We start from the raw sequence: 13,732 nt of genomic DNA, 5'->3' as shown, positions 1-13,732 counted from the left end.
TGGGGCTTGAACTCTGGGCTTGGGCGTTCTCCCTCAGCTCTTCAGCTCAAGGTGAGTGCTCTACCGCTTGAGCCACAGTGCCATTTCCCTGTTTTCTAGTGGTTTATTGGAGATAAGAGTCTCACAGACTTTCTTGCCCAGGCTGGCTTTTGAACTGCGATCCTCATATCTCAGCCTCCTGAGTAGCTAGGATTACAGGCGTGAGCCACCAGCGCCCGGCTAGACTGATAGCTTTCAAATGACCAATACATGGTGTCACAAAATAATTTCTGGGTCAAAGAGCTAGTTATAATGCTGCCCACAAATAAAAAAGGAAGGAAGAAAAAGAACAACATGCAAGACAGATCAATAGTGTTTTTCTTTTGAAAAACACCCATCTAGACCAATGGATTTTAATGTAATAGCATATGAAAAGTCCATAATACTATAACTGATCTTGAAGAAACTACATTCCTGAGTTCAAACCTCCTTTCTTGCATCACAGAAAGAAAAGAAACTACTGCTGGGCACTGGTGGCTCACACCTGTAATCCTAGATACTCAGGGAGCTGAGATCTGAGGATTGTGTTTCAAAGCCAGTCTGGGCAAGAAAGTCCCTGAGGCTATTATCCCTAATAAACTACTCAGAAAAAGCCTGTAGTGGCACTGTGGCTCAAGTGGTACAGTGCTAGCCTTGAGCACAAAGAGGCTCAGGGACAGCACCCAAGCCCTGTGTTCAAGCCCCAGGACCTGTTAAAAAACAACAACAACAAAAACCCCCAAAACCCAAACCTACAATTAAGTGAAATCACTGTTAATGTTACTTACCTTTCCAACTACATATATTATGAAGCTAAATTTCTTTTCTTTTTGTCAGTTGTGGGACTTAAACTCTGGGCCTGGGCGCTGTCCCTCAGCTCTTCAGCTCAAGGCTAGCGCTCTGCCACTTGAGCCACAGTACCACATCCAGCCTTTTCTGTTTATGTGGTGCTGAGGAATCGAACCCAGGGCCTCATGAATGCTAGGCAAGCATTCTACCACTGAGCCATCTTCCCAGCCCCCAAATTTCTTTTATATATCTCAGAACAAAACAAATATCTCAACAGCCTGAGTGTAGAAGCAGATATGCGCATTAGACCATCCCAGTTAGAAGCTTCCCAGGTAGAAAAGTCTATAAGACTCTTATCTCCAATTAGCCACTAAAGCTAGAAGTGGAATCATAACTCAAATGGTAGAGCTCAAGTCTTGAATGAGTGACAAAGTCAAGAGTCAGAGCCCAGGTCCAGAGTTTAAGCCCAAGCACCAGCACAAAATACATACACACATGGTGGGGGTGGGGGAGGAGGATTGGGTGGGAGGGAGGGGATGGGAAGGGATGGGAAGGGGAAACAAAGGAGGAGGCTACAATGCTTGATAAGAAACGTACTCATTATCTTGCCCATGTAATTGTAACCACTCTATACAGTATTTTCACAATAAAAATTAAAATTAAAAAAAAACCCAGCAAGATACATACACAGACATACTTACCCCTCCCCCCACATACAGACAGACAGACAGACAGACACAAACAAATACACAAAATTAAGGAACAAATTGATTTTACTGCTTATACTACAGAGCTTGAGAGCTGCAGGCTTTTAGCATGGAGACAGTGTGATGGGCAGCATCCTCTCTTTCTCTCCCGTGTGGAATGTTTCCTTCTCCCCATACAGCCCTTAAGGAAGAAGGAGATCCAGCCCTGAAGAGCCACTGGGTCCTGAACAGAATACACTGGCTGGCTGGTCACTGGTTCTATGTAATTCCTGGTGATCTTGCTTAGTTTTCTCTCTCTCTCTCTCTCTCTCTCTCTCTCTCTCTCTCTCTCTCTCTCTCTCTCTCTCTCTCTCTCTCTCTCTCTCTCTCTTTAATTGGTCATGGGGCTTGAACTCTGGGCCTGGGCACTGTCCCAGCTCTTCAGCTCAAGGCTAGCACTCTACCTCTTGAGCTACAGCACCACTTCCAGTTTTCTGAGTGGTTTATTGGAAATAAGAGTCTCACAGTAGCTGGGTGCCAGTGGCTCATGCCTGTAATTCTAGCTACTCAGGAGGCTGAGATCTGAGGAACTCGGTTCAAAGCCAGCCTGGGCAGGAAAGTCCGTGAGACTCTTATCTCCAATAAACCACTAGAAAACCAGAAGCGGCGCTGTGGCTCAAGAGGTAGAGCACTTGCCTTGAGCTGAAGAGTGCAGGGACAGTGCCCAAGCCCAGAGTTCAAGCCCCACGACTGAGAAAAAAAAGTCTCACAGACTTTCCTGCCCAGGCTGGCTTTAACCATGATCCTCAGATCTCAGCCTCCTCAGTAGCTAGGATTACAGGTATGAGCCACTGGCACCCTGCCTATCTCTTCTCTTCCCTTCCTTCCTTCCTTCCCTCCCTCCCTCCCTTCCCTTGTTCCTTCCTTCCTTCCTCCCTCCTCCACCTCCTCCTCCTTTTATTTCTACTGGTGTGTGTGTGTGTGTGTGTGTGTGTGTGTGTGTGTATGTGTGTGTGTGTGTGTGTGTGTGTGTGTGTGTCTGCCTTTCCTGGGGTTTAAATTTAGGGTCTGAGTGCTTTCCCTGATCTTTCGTGCTGAAGGCTAGTATCAATTGAACCACAACTCTACTTCTGGCCTTTTGGTGGTTAATTGAAGATTAGAGTCTCACTAACTTTCCTGCTTGGGCTGGCTTCAAACTGTGATCCTCAGATCTCAGCCTCCTGAGTAGCTAGGATTAATAGGTGTGAGCCACTGGCACCTGGCCTCTAAGCCTACTTTTTAGAAAGCTATTATTTATCAAGTACTTTCTGTGTTAAAAACTACATTTCTTTTCTCATTTAATCCTCACAATGACTATGAGCTAGATCCTATTATTATATCCTTTTTTATAGATTCAAAAAAAACCCAACCTCTCAAGAGGTGAGTCAGAAAGTAATTGATCATAAGTCTTCTTTAATTAATAAGCACAAAGTAAAGGCAACTTCAAATCCTTTTGAATTTATACATTAAAAAGTTATTCATTGCTGAGTGCTGGTGGTCTGTAATCCTAAGTACTCAGGATGTTAAAATATGAAGATTACAGTTCAAAGCCAGACAAGGTAGGAAGGTTTGTGAGGTTCTTATCTCCAATGTCAAAAGTAAAGTTATAGCTCAAGTGGTAGAGTATTAGTCTTGAATGAAAACTCTAAGGAACAGCACCTAGGCCTTGAGTTCAATCCCCAGTACTAGCACACACAAAGTTATTCATGTGAAGCCTAGTACTTTAACAATTGTTCTTAGTAATAAATCATCACTAATGGTAGACACCAGTACAGATCCCAGACCCTTATCTGGACTACCCTAGTCCCTTAGAGCTGAATCTCTACCCGAGCCCTTACTTTTGGGTCCTTACTTCCTTAGCCCCACTAAAGCCCCATGTCATGTTTAGGGTAGACAAACCTGCACCCTTACACTTGAGTGTGGACTCTTCCCCACCAGAACTTTGAAACCAAATCTTCACACCTGTCCCCCTCACCAGAACCTCCCTGAGCCCTCCTTTGAGGGAACAAGCGGATCCTACCTACGTGTGCCACTGGCAGTTCGCCCTAGAACCACTGACTCTGTCCAGGGAGCGGCAGAAGAAGACTGTGGAGAGCCAGGGAGTGGTGGAGTCAGGGGTGAGCCAGGAAAGCAGGAGTAGAGAACTCAGGGCCATCAGCCTCCAGCCCTGTTCCCACATAGGAATGTTCCCACATAGCCCTGACCTCTCACCCCAACCCGCCTGGCTGTAAGGATCATTGCCTTGGCCATCCCTACTTCAAAGCCCAGCAGCTGCCTCTGGAGCCACTGGGGTGTCTCCATGGCAACCACGCAGGCTAGCTTGAGGGTGAGGCTGGGCTTCTTAAAGCCTTTTTATTACTCCAAAACATGTCCTGATTCTCTCTTGATAACTCTCAGGGGTCCTGTATATAGATTAGATTGTCCAGAGAAAGAGGGACCACTGTCCCCCACAAAGCCTCCCAACTCAGGGAAGAGAATGTTTCTCTGGCATCAGACAGAGCTTTCCTCAGACATTCTAATGGGAAGTTCAAGTTCTCCAGTCCTCCAGAGCCAACTGACATCCTAGACCCTGCTGGATGTCTTTCACCTCCTAGTAGTCTCCTACCATTCTGGTAGGTGGTGATGAAAGGATCTGGAAGAGTCTATACTCACTCCAGGTCGTGGGCCTGGTGGTCTACTGGATTGGGGATTTGTCCATTAAGTACCACCTGGTGGGAAGAACAGAGGAGACAGGGGGTAAGTGGGGGTTGGGTGCTCAGGGCTTGGTGACCTAGACAAAGACCTTGTGTGAGTGATTAGCTGTCACGTTGGATCTAAGCTCCTTACCCTCAGAATCTAGCGTCTCTACCTCCCAGGCCTAATCTAAGGGGTGGGGGTGGGGGGGTGGGGGTGTGTGTACTGAAGGCAACAGCCAGCTTATGGGCCTTGCCTTGGTGGGTTCCTGGTGACCCATTTAGCATTGGCCATGGGGAGTCAGCCCTTTGTGTCTTCTTTGTGCCTGTGAGTCTGTTTTCGTGGGCTTTCTAACTCCCTCTACTTTTTTTTTTTTTTCAGTTATGGGGCCTGAACTCTGGGCCTGGGCACTGTCCCTCAGCTCTTCAGCTCAAGGCTAGCACTCTACCACTTGAGCCACAGCGCCACTTCTGGCTTTTTCTGCTTATGTGGTGCTGAGGAATCGAACCCAGGGCCTCATGCATGCAAAACAAGCACTCTACCACTGAGCCACCTTCCCAGCCCTCCAACTCCCTCTACTTTTAAGTACATGCTACTGTACTTCTCTCTGACTTCCCGTCTCTGCCAACAGCTCTGTGAAGACACTGTGGGTGCCAAGAGGCATGGCCACCACTAGACAATGGATCACAGAAGTCTTGATGTCAGGGCTATGGTTGATAGTCTTGAGGGCACAGACTGGTAGGTGATGTGGGATTTTAGATAGCACAGGACCTAAGTGGCAATGCATGTGGCTGAATTAGGGTTTGAGGAACACTGGGTTATTTGTATTTGACGTATGGATTATTTTCCAAAGATAAAGTAGCTGTGCTGAAAGCATTGAGCCCCCATACCATTCCCCGCCGTGGCTGAACCGGAGATTAATGATGCCTTTGATCTAACAGCCTTGGAGTGAAAGTGGTAACAGCTGGTCCCGGGGTGGGATGGATGGGAAGGATGGTAGGGGTGGGGAGGGAGGAAGAGGACAGGGGAGAGGAGAAGAGGTAGAGATGATGAAGCCAGGAGAAGTAGGTCTAAGGGCTGGAGGCATGGCTGAGGAGGTAGAGTGTCAGCCAAGGAGCAAAAGTGGTGGCAGAGTTGGAGTCCCAGACTTGGACCAGAGAGAGAGAGAAGAGAGAGAGAAGGATGGGAAAAGGAGAAAGGGAGAGGAAGATGGAAAAGGGGAGAGAAGGTGAGAAAGAAGAGGGGGCAGAGGGAGGGAGAGAGGGAGAAGGAAAGAGGGAGAGAAAAGAGAGGAGGTAGGAAGGGAGAGAGAGAAGGAGAGAGAAAAGAGGGAGGGATGGAGAGAGAGGGAGAGGGGGAGAGAGAGAGAGAGAGAGAGAGAGAGAGAGAGAGAGAGAGAGAGAGAGAGAGAGAGAGAGAGATCTACACAAGACCTGATCATGAGATGAGGCTGCCATGGTTGATCCAACTCAACCTTGAGACTCTCCCCGGAGCATTAGCAGGGTCTAGTGCCATCAAATCCACTGCACTGACACATCTGCCATGATCACATCTGTAATCATGAAAGAATGCCTAGATCATGGGAACATCCTGCCCTGGGGTCAGGGGCAGGAGAGGAGGGCACTGGATAGGGTGCTACTTCCTTCCTCTTCTGTGTCACCTGTTTCCTTCTTAGGTGACTAGTATAAGCCATAATCATCTGGAAACATGTGGGTAGGTTGGACAGGAAGAGGAAGATTCCCCAGGGGAGTGCTCAGACCCATTCTGCCACCAATTGGTGTTAGACATGGGATTGTAGTGCCCTCTCATGGAGGCTTTGAGAATTTAGGCATTATCACTCAGTCTGAATGAGGCAGATTATGGTAGGCTGAACCAATCCAAGGGAACATTATTTACCAGGAACTTGGCATTTAGAGAGGAAAGCAGAACACCACAATGAAGTTTTCTCTGTACAACTAATATATGTCAATAAAATAGAGGGGAGAACGGTTTCATAAGAATGTTGTGTAAGGGGCTGGGAAGGTGGCTCAGTGGTAAAGAGCTTGCCTTGCATGCATGAGGCCCTGGGTTCAATTCCTCAGCACCACATAAGCAGAAAAAGCTGGAAGTGGGGTTGTGGCCCAAGGGGTAGAGCACTAGCCTTGAGCTGAAGAGCTGAGGGGACCCAGAGTCCCCTACGACAGACAAAAAAAAAAAAAAAAAAAAAAAAAAGAATGTTGTGTGATGGCTGGGAATGTGGCTTTGTGGCAGACTTGCCTAGCATGCATGAAGCCCTGGCTTTGATTCCTCAGAACCACATACACAGAAAAAGCCAGAAGTGGTGCAGTGGCTCCAGTGGTAGAATGCTAGCCTTGAGCAAAAGAAGCTCAGGAACAGTGCCTAGTTCAAGCCAGGCCCTGAGTTTAAGCCCCAGGAATGCTCCCTCCCCAAATGTGGTGTTTCGCTGGGCGCTGGTGGCTCACACCTGTAATTACTCAGGAGGCTGAGGTCTGAGGATCAGAGTTCAAAGTCATCCTGGGCAGGAAAGTCTGTGAGATTCTTATTTCTAATTAACCACACACACACACACACACACACACACACACACACACACACACACACACACACACACACACTGCTAGAGAAATAGAGTGGTGGCATAAGGCTAGAAGACTAGTCTTGAGCAAAAAAAAGCTCAGGGACAGTACCTAGGCCCTGAGTTCAAGCCTCAGGATCAGCACACATACAAAAAGGCTGGTTGTAGCTTAGCAGTCATGGATTTGATCCCCCGCAGCTCAGGGGATAAAAAGCAAAAGAACAGGTGAGTTAAAGGTTTCTTGCTAATGGTGAATGTTTTTATCATATTCTTTGATATGATAAGAATTAGAGCAGTTGGTTAAAAATTAGTATCAGGGGTTTGCTTGGACCACTTTTCCTAAGCACCTAAAAGCAATTGCATTTTCTTTAACCTAAATTTCTCTTGGAAAAATTGCCTAGATGTTTGGTCAAGATATAATGTGTTTAATTTATGAATCACAGTAAGATTTATCTTCCAATTAGACACATTAAAAAGTTGATTTATTGTGATTAGGGAACTTTTTATTTTGTGTGCAAATAACTTAGGAGGACCTTTTTTTAATGAACTATATTGTAGTAAATAATTCATGCAGAAAAGGACATTAATCATACGTATTATGCATCATTGCAACTTGGACACATCTGAATAAACCTAGCTATCTTCATCTGTTGGGGCTACTTTAACAGATGCCTTCATTGGATGGCTTAAATAACGCGGCTAGGTGCTGGTGGCTCACACCTATAATCCTAGCTACTTAGGAGACTGAGATCTGAGATCTCAGTCTGAGATCGAAGCCAGCTGGGCAGAAAAGTCCATGAGACTCTTACCTCCAATTAACTACCCCAAAACCAGAGGTGGAGCTGTGGCTCAAATTGGTAGAGCTCTAGCTTTGAGCACAAAAGCTTAGGATCAACACCCAAGTACTGAGTTCAAGCCCCATGGTTGACCACAGGCATTTGCTTCTCACAGTTCTCAAGCCTGGAAGTCCCAACATCAAGTGCCTGTAAGCCTAGGTCCTGGAGCAAGAGAGTTCTTTTCTGGGCTTACAAGGCTACCGTGTGTAGTCATCTGGATTTATGGATGACCCTAGCCCTTTGTTTTTGTTTTTATTTTGTTTTGTACTGGTGCTAAAGGTTGACCTCAGGGTCTAGATACTACCTTAGTTTTTCCATTCAAGGCTGGTGCTTTATCACGTGAGCCATATCTTTGCTTCTGTTTTTTTGTTGTTGTTGTTGGTTAATTGGGGCTAAAGAGTCTTATGGATTTGTCTGCCTGGGCTGGCTTTTAACCAAGATCCTCAGATTTCAGCCTTCTGAGTAGCTAGGATTACAGTCATGAGCCACCAGCCCGCAGCTTAACCATATATTTAATAGTTCACAAATAAAATGTTATCATAACGATTATTTAAAAGTTCCTATTTGTGTGCACAAAAGCAATGAGTCAAGCTGGGTGCCAGTGGCTCACACCTGTAATCCTAGCTACTCAGGAGGCTGAGATTTGAGGATCACGGTTCAAAGCTAGCTCAGGCAAGAATCCATGAGATTCTTTTTTTTTTTTTTTTTTTTTTTTTGGTTGGTCATGGCGCTTGAACTCTGGGCTTGGGTGCTGTCCCTGAACTCTTCAGCTCAAGGTAAGTGCTCTACCGCTTGAGCCACAGCGCCACTTCTGGTTTTCTAGTGGATTATTGGAGATAAGAGTCTCACGGACTTTCCCGCCTGAGATGGCTTTGAACCTCCATCCTCAGATCTCAGCCTCCTGAGTAGCTAGGATTACAGACGCGAGCCACCTGCACCCAGCTTTCCATGAGATTCTTATCTCCAATAAACCACCAGAAAACAGGAAGTGGTGCTGTGGCTCAAGTCGTAGAGCACTTGCCTTGAGCTGAAGAGCTGAGGAGCTGAGGGACAGTGCCCAAGGCCAGAGTTCAAGCTCCATGACTGACCAAAAAAAAAAGCATTGAGCCAGAACTTTAGAATATTTGAATATAGAATTATTGTATTTAAAGTAAATGTGATCTGGTTTGGGGTTTAATCCAAGACTTTGAGCTATGTCAAGTACTCTATCACTGAGCTACATGCTCTAGTGCATGGGATTTTTAAGAGAAAGTATGTTCAGTAGGTATTTAGATATTTTAAGAAGAATTTTGTGTTGTTTTAAAGAGAAGAGTGTTTATTACAATTTGAATAATGTAAATCATAATACTGGTGATCATAGTATATCATAATTCTGATCTTTATAAAATTGTCTGGTATAATAGTATTCATAGCATCAATAAAATAATCTTTAATGGCTATATTGGTCCTGTTTATTTATAACCCCTTAGAAGAAATAAAAATACAAGTTGCAGGAAAGGAGAAGTATTTACAACCATAAAACCAATAAAGCACTAATAACTAGCATATATAAATAACATCTATAAAACAGTATGATAAAAGGAAGTAATTCATAGAAAAACTGGCAAAAGACAAGTCTTGGAAAAGGAAACACGTATGATTAATAAATCGATGAAAAAGTTCCATTTTATTAATAATCAAAGAAGCAAATGAACAGTAGAACAAAGTACCATTTACATGCATTAAACTGGCAAAAAATAACTGACTGCCAAATGCTAGTGGCTCTTGCCTGTAATCTTAGTGACTTGAGAGGTTGAGATCTGAGAATTGTGGTTCAAAGCCAACCTGGACAAGAAAGTCTCTGTGACTCTTATCTCCAATTAACCACCAGAAAACTGGAAGGAGAGCTGTAGCTCAAAGTGGTAGAGCACTAGCCTTGAGCAAAAGAGCTCAGGGGCAGTGCCCTAAGTTCAAGCCCTATGGCCAACAAACACACCCCCCAAAAACAACAACAACAACAAACAACAAACAACTGTGACAATCATTTCCAATGAATATGGTAAAGATCTCTTATACATTGATGGTGGGTGTGTAAATTGAACCACCATTTTGGAAAACAATTATCTTGTCTAATTGTATAAGCATAGACACAGAAATTTGACTTTTAGGAACATGCATGGCTTAGATTTTTCATCACTGTGACCAAACACTGGAGAAAAGTTAAAGGAAGAAGCATTTATATGGGCTCTTGGTTTCATGGTTTCAGAGCGCGGTCACTTGGCTCCATTGTTTCTGGGCTGTAGTGAGGTGGAACATCATGGCCAGGAGTAGTAAAATAAGGCTCACCTCAGGGCAGACAGGAAACAAAGCCAGAGAGGCAGATCTGCTATCAACACACATCATTCAAAGGCCCATCCCCTGGCCTATCCCCTTTCTAACCAAACTGTACCCTAGCTCTTCTGAATAGACTTTCTGGGGCTAACTGGCAACATCACTAACTGAGTGGCTAATCTAGTCCATTTGGGGATGGCTGTAATAGAATACCACAGATTAGTAATTTATGTTTTTATTTTATTTTTGGCCAGTTCCAGGACTTGAATTCAGAGCCTCATACTTCCCTCAGCTTGCATGCCTGCCTGGCACTGCACCACTTGAGTTATGCATCTAGTCCAGTATTTTGCTGGTCAATCGGAGATAGAGTCTTGAGGATTTGGGGCTTTGAACTTTGATCTTCTGGATCTCAGGTGCCTGAGTAGCTCAGATTACAGTGAGGCACCAGCACCCTACTTAGACTGTAACTTATAATGAAAGAAATGTTTGGCTTGCTGTTTTAGGGTCTGGGAAGCCTAAGATAGAGGGGTTGCATCTGGTGAGGGTCTTCTTACTGTCTTATATATAACAAATGATTTCGTGTGAATTGTTCCTTTACCATGTACCCATTCCTAGGATAACTAATTCCCTTCTCTGATGATTAACCTGATCTGTGATAATGGCATTTATCCATCCAATTCTGAACACAAAGCCATTCAAATGATAACAGTGGCCTTAATGAACATTTGCCTCTGCTTTCCTGACCTAGGCACACGCTCCTTTCAGGGACCAGTGCCTACCCCATTGCACAGAAATTTATGTCTCAGAGACTGCGTATGCACGAAGTAGAAGCCAGCAAATGCTAGTGGCAGAAACTCACAAGTAGAGACTGGTGCTAGTAGCTCATGCCTGGAATCCTAGATCATCAGGAGGCTGAGATCTGAGAATCTAGGTTCACCTTCTCACTTGGCTTTTTCCACTCAAGGCTAGCCCTCTACCATTTGAGCCACACCTCTACTTCTGGGTTTTTGCTAGTTAATTGGAGAGAAGAATCTCTCAGATTTGTCTTCCCTGGGCTGGCATTAAACCCTGAACTGATCATCAGAAGGAGATGTTATTGTCATATACATAAAAAGGAAAGGAAGGAAATGAATTAAAACAGAAAAGGAACAAGAAAAAACAAAAGACAGTTACTTGTGACAGTTACCATTTTGATAGTAAATATGTTTCTGTCCAAATCAGACAATTCCTTCCCATCCTCAACAGGAGACACAGGAACATCCAAACCCACTCTGGCTTGGAAATATACTATAGATCATATTAGTTAGTGATTCTTTATGCTAAATCTTCCATGTTCAAATTATTGATATGATTTCTTTCTCCTCACTGTAACCTGAATGATAAATCACATGCAAATGATGTTCCTCATGGTATGATCTAGGAGTCCAACTTCACTTTGTTCATACAGATCTGAAGAAAGAAGCTTTTATTGAAGAGACCACCTTCCCTTCATCTCTTCTGAGCAAGGGCTACCATGTATCTGGTGACCACATGTGCTTGCTTGGGTATTCTTCCAGGCTCTGAGCCTGTACTAATGCCCTCATGTCTTAATTATCATATATTAAAACAAATGGTTATACATATGGTAAAACATATGCTCCCACCATATTAATTTTCTCTAAAAGGATATTGGCAGCCATGTATGGTGGTGCAGGCCTGTATTCCTGGTTTGTGGGAGGCCAGGGCAGGGAGGATCTCAAATTCAAGGTTTATACACAGAGACACTATCTCAAAAAAGGAAGCACGACAACATCAACAACAAAACCCTTAAAAAACACCAACAAAAGTGTTATGGTAGTTTTTCTTTTTGTTTGTTATGATTCTGGGAACTGAACCCAGGGCCTAATGCATACTAAGTGTATACTCTCCCATTATGCATATGGCCCACGTGTGTTGGACTTTTTAACAAATGTTGGACTTTTGTCAGATGCTTTTTTCTGCTTTTACTGAGATGATCTTAGACTTTCTTCTTTAATTTATGGTGAATTATATTGATTTGTAAACTCTAAATCTGTTTGATTGTTGTTGTTTTCTGATTCTATCTCATGGTTTATTTCCTTGGGTGGTAGATTTACGTGTGTGTGGGGGGGGTGTTGATGTATGGGGTTGGGACTTGAGCATACTAAGAAAGTGCTCTACTTGTAGATTTACTTTCTTTTTCTTTTTCTTTTTTTTTTCTTGTTGGTCATGGGGCTTGAACTCTGGGCCCGGGCGCTGTCCCTAAGCTCTTCAGCCCAAGGCTAGCACTCTATCACTTGAGCCACAGCGCCACTTCTGGTTTTCTGGTGGTTAATTGGAGATAAGAGTCTCACAGACTTTCCTGCCCAGGCTGGTTTTGAACCATTATCCTCAGATCTCAGCCTCCTGAGTAGCTAGGCTTACAGGTATGAGCCACCAGAACCCAGCTTTTTTTTTTTTTTTGCCAGTCCTGGGGCTTGAACTTTGAGCCTGGGTACTATCTCTGAGCTTCTTTTGCTCAAGGCGAGCACTCTACCACTTGAGCTACAGTGCCAGTTCCGGTTTTCTGGTGTTTATTGGAGCTAAGAGTTTCATGGACTTTCCTGCCCGGGCTGGCTTTGAACTGAGATCCTCAGATCTCAGCCTCCTGAGTAGCTAGGATTTCAGGCGTGAGCCACTGGCACCCAGCACTTCTAGCTTTTTCTGTGTATGTGGTGCTGAGAAATCAAACCCAGGGCTTCATGCATGCTAGGCAAGTACTCTCCCACTAAGCCATCTTCCCAGCCCTCTTTTGGTTTTCTGAAATAAGGTTTTGCTAAATAGTCTAGCAAGCCTAGAACCCATTATGTAGCCCAGGTTGGCCATAAATTCATAATCCTCCTGTCTCTGCCTTCTGAATGCTGGGCTATAGGCATGCATCTCCACACCCAATTTTCACCTTGCCGTTTTTAGGCTTGTATAGATTCAGCCTGATATGACTTGCAACCATCTTGAGTCATGATGGCTGTATTGCCCCCAAAGTAACCACATTGATTTTTCCTGTGTAGTTCCCAGCAATCTATAAATAGACAAAACCACTAGAGTGGTATGTCACATTTTACAGTTATACCTTGGCTCCAGGAAGGGGGCTAGACTTATTGATAGTAAGATCAACCAGGTACATTCTGACTTGGATGAAGTATATGCTCTCCTGGCCCAAATCACAGAGATCCAGCTGGTCTTGCTGCCACCCAGGACCATGCTTCTGTCAATAAAACCTCCCAACAATCCTAGATCTGTCTCCCATGCTTGCTGGAGTCTGATAGCTGTTTGGGGCCAGTGCTTATACAGGAGGACCAGGTTGCTCTGGATCAAAGCCCAAGACTTGTCTCTTAATTTCCAAGTGCCTATGAGTCCCCAAAGCACTAGGCTTCTGGTATTCCCCCTTTCCCATGGTACCTTGGGTTTCTACGTCACTGATCTCAGTTCTCTGTTTCTGTTTTGGGCCCTTGGAGATTTCCCTGAGTTTCCCTTACCAAGGACATGAGTGTAGATCTGTTGAAACATAACCAGTATTAATGTGCCTTTAAGCACAAGTCCTTTTGAAAACACATCCTGTGAGCCCTATACACTAGATAGCAGAAAACTTTTTTGTTATAATATCTTCTGGGCTATAGATGTGACATTACTAACTTGTTCTGAAATGTTAGATAATTTTTCTTAATGGACCTGGCAATGCCATATATTGGGAAAATTAATGTCCGAAGCCTTTCCATTTCAGTTGTTTCTCTGAGGTTTTATAATTTTGCTTAGGGGAGAGACTAGAAGTG

The sequence above is a fragment of the Dipodomys merriami genome, unplaced genomic scaffold, assembly GCF_024711535.1.
Source record: "Dipodomys merriami isolate MVZ:Mamm:240054 unplaced genomic scaffold, mDipMer1.0.p SCAF_121, whole genome shotgun sequence".
NCBI classification, from domain to species: domain Eukaryota; kingdom Metazoa; phylum Chordata; class Mammalia; order Rodentia; family Heteromyidae; genus Dipodomys; species Dipodomys merriami.
The sequence above is the reverse complement of the archived record's forward strand: the minus strand, read 5'-3'. Positions refer to the sequence as shown.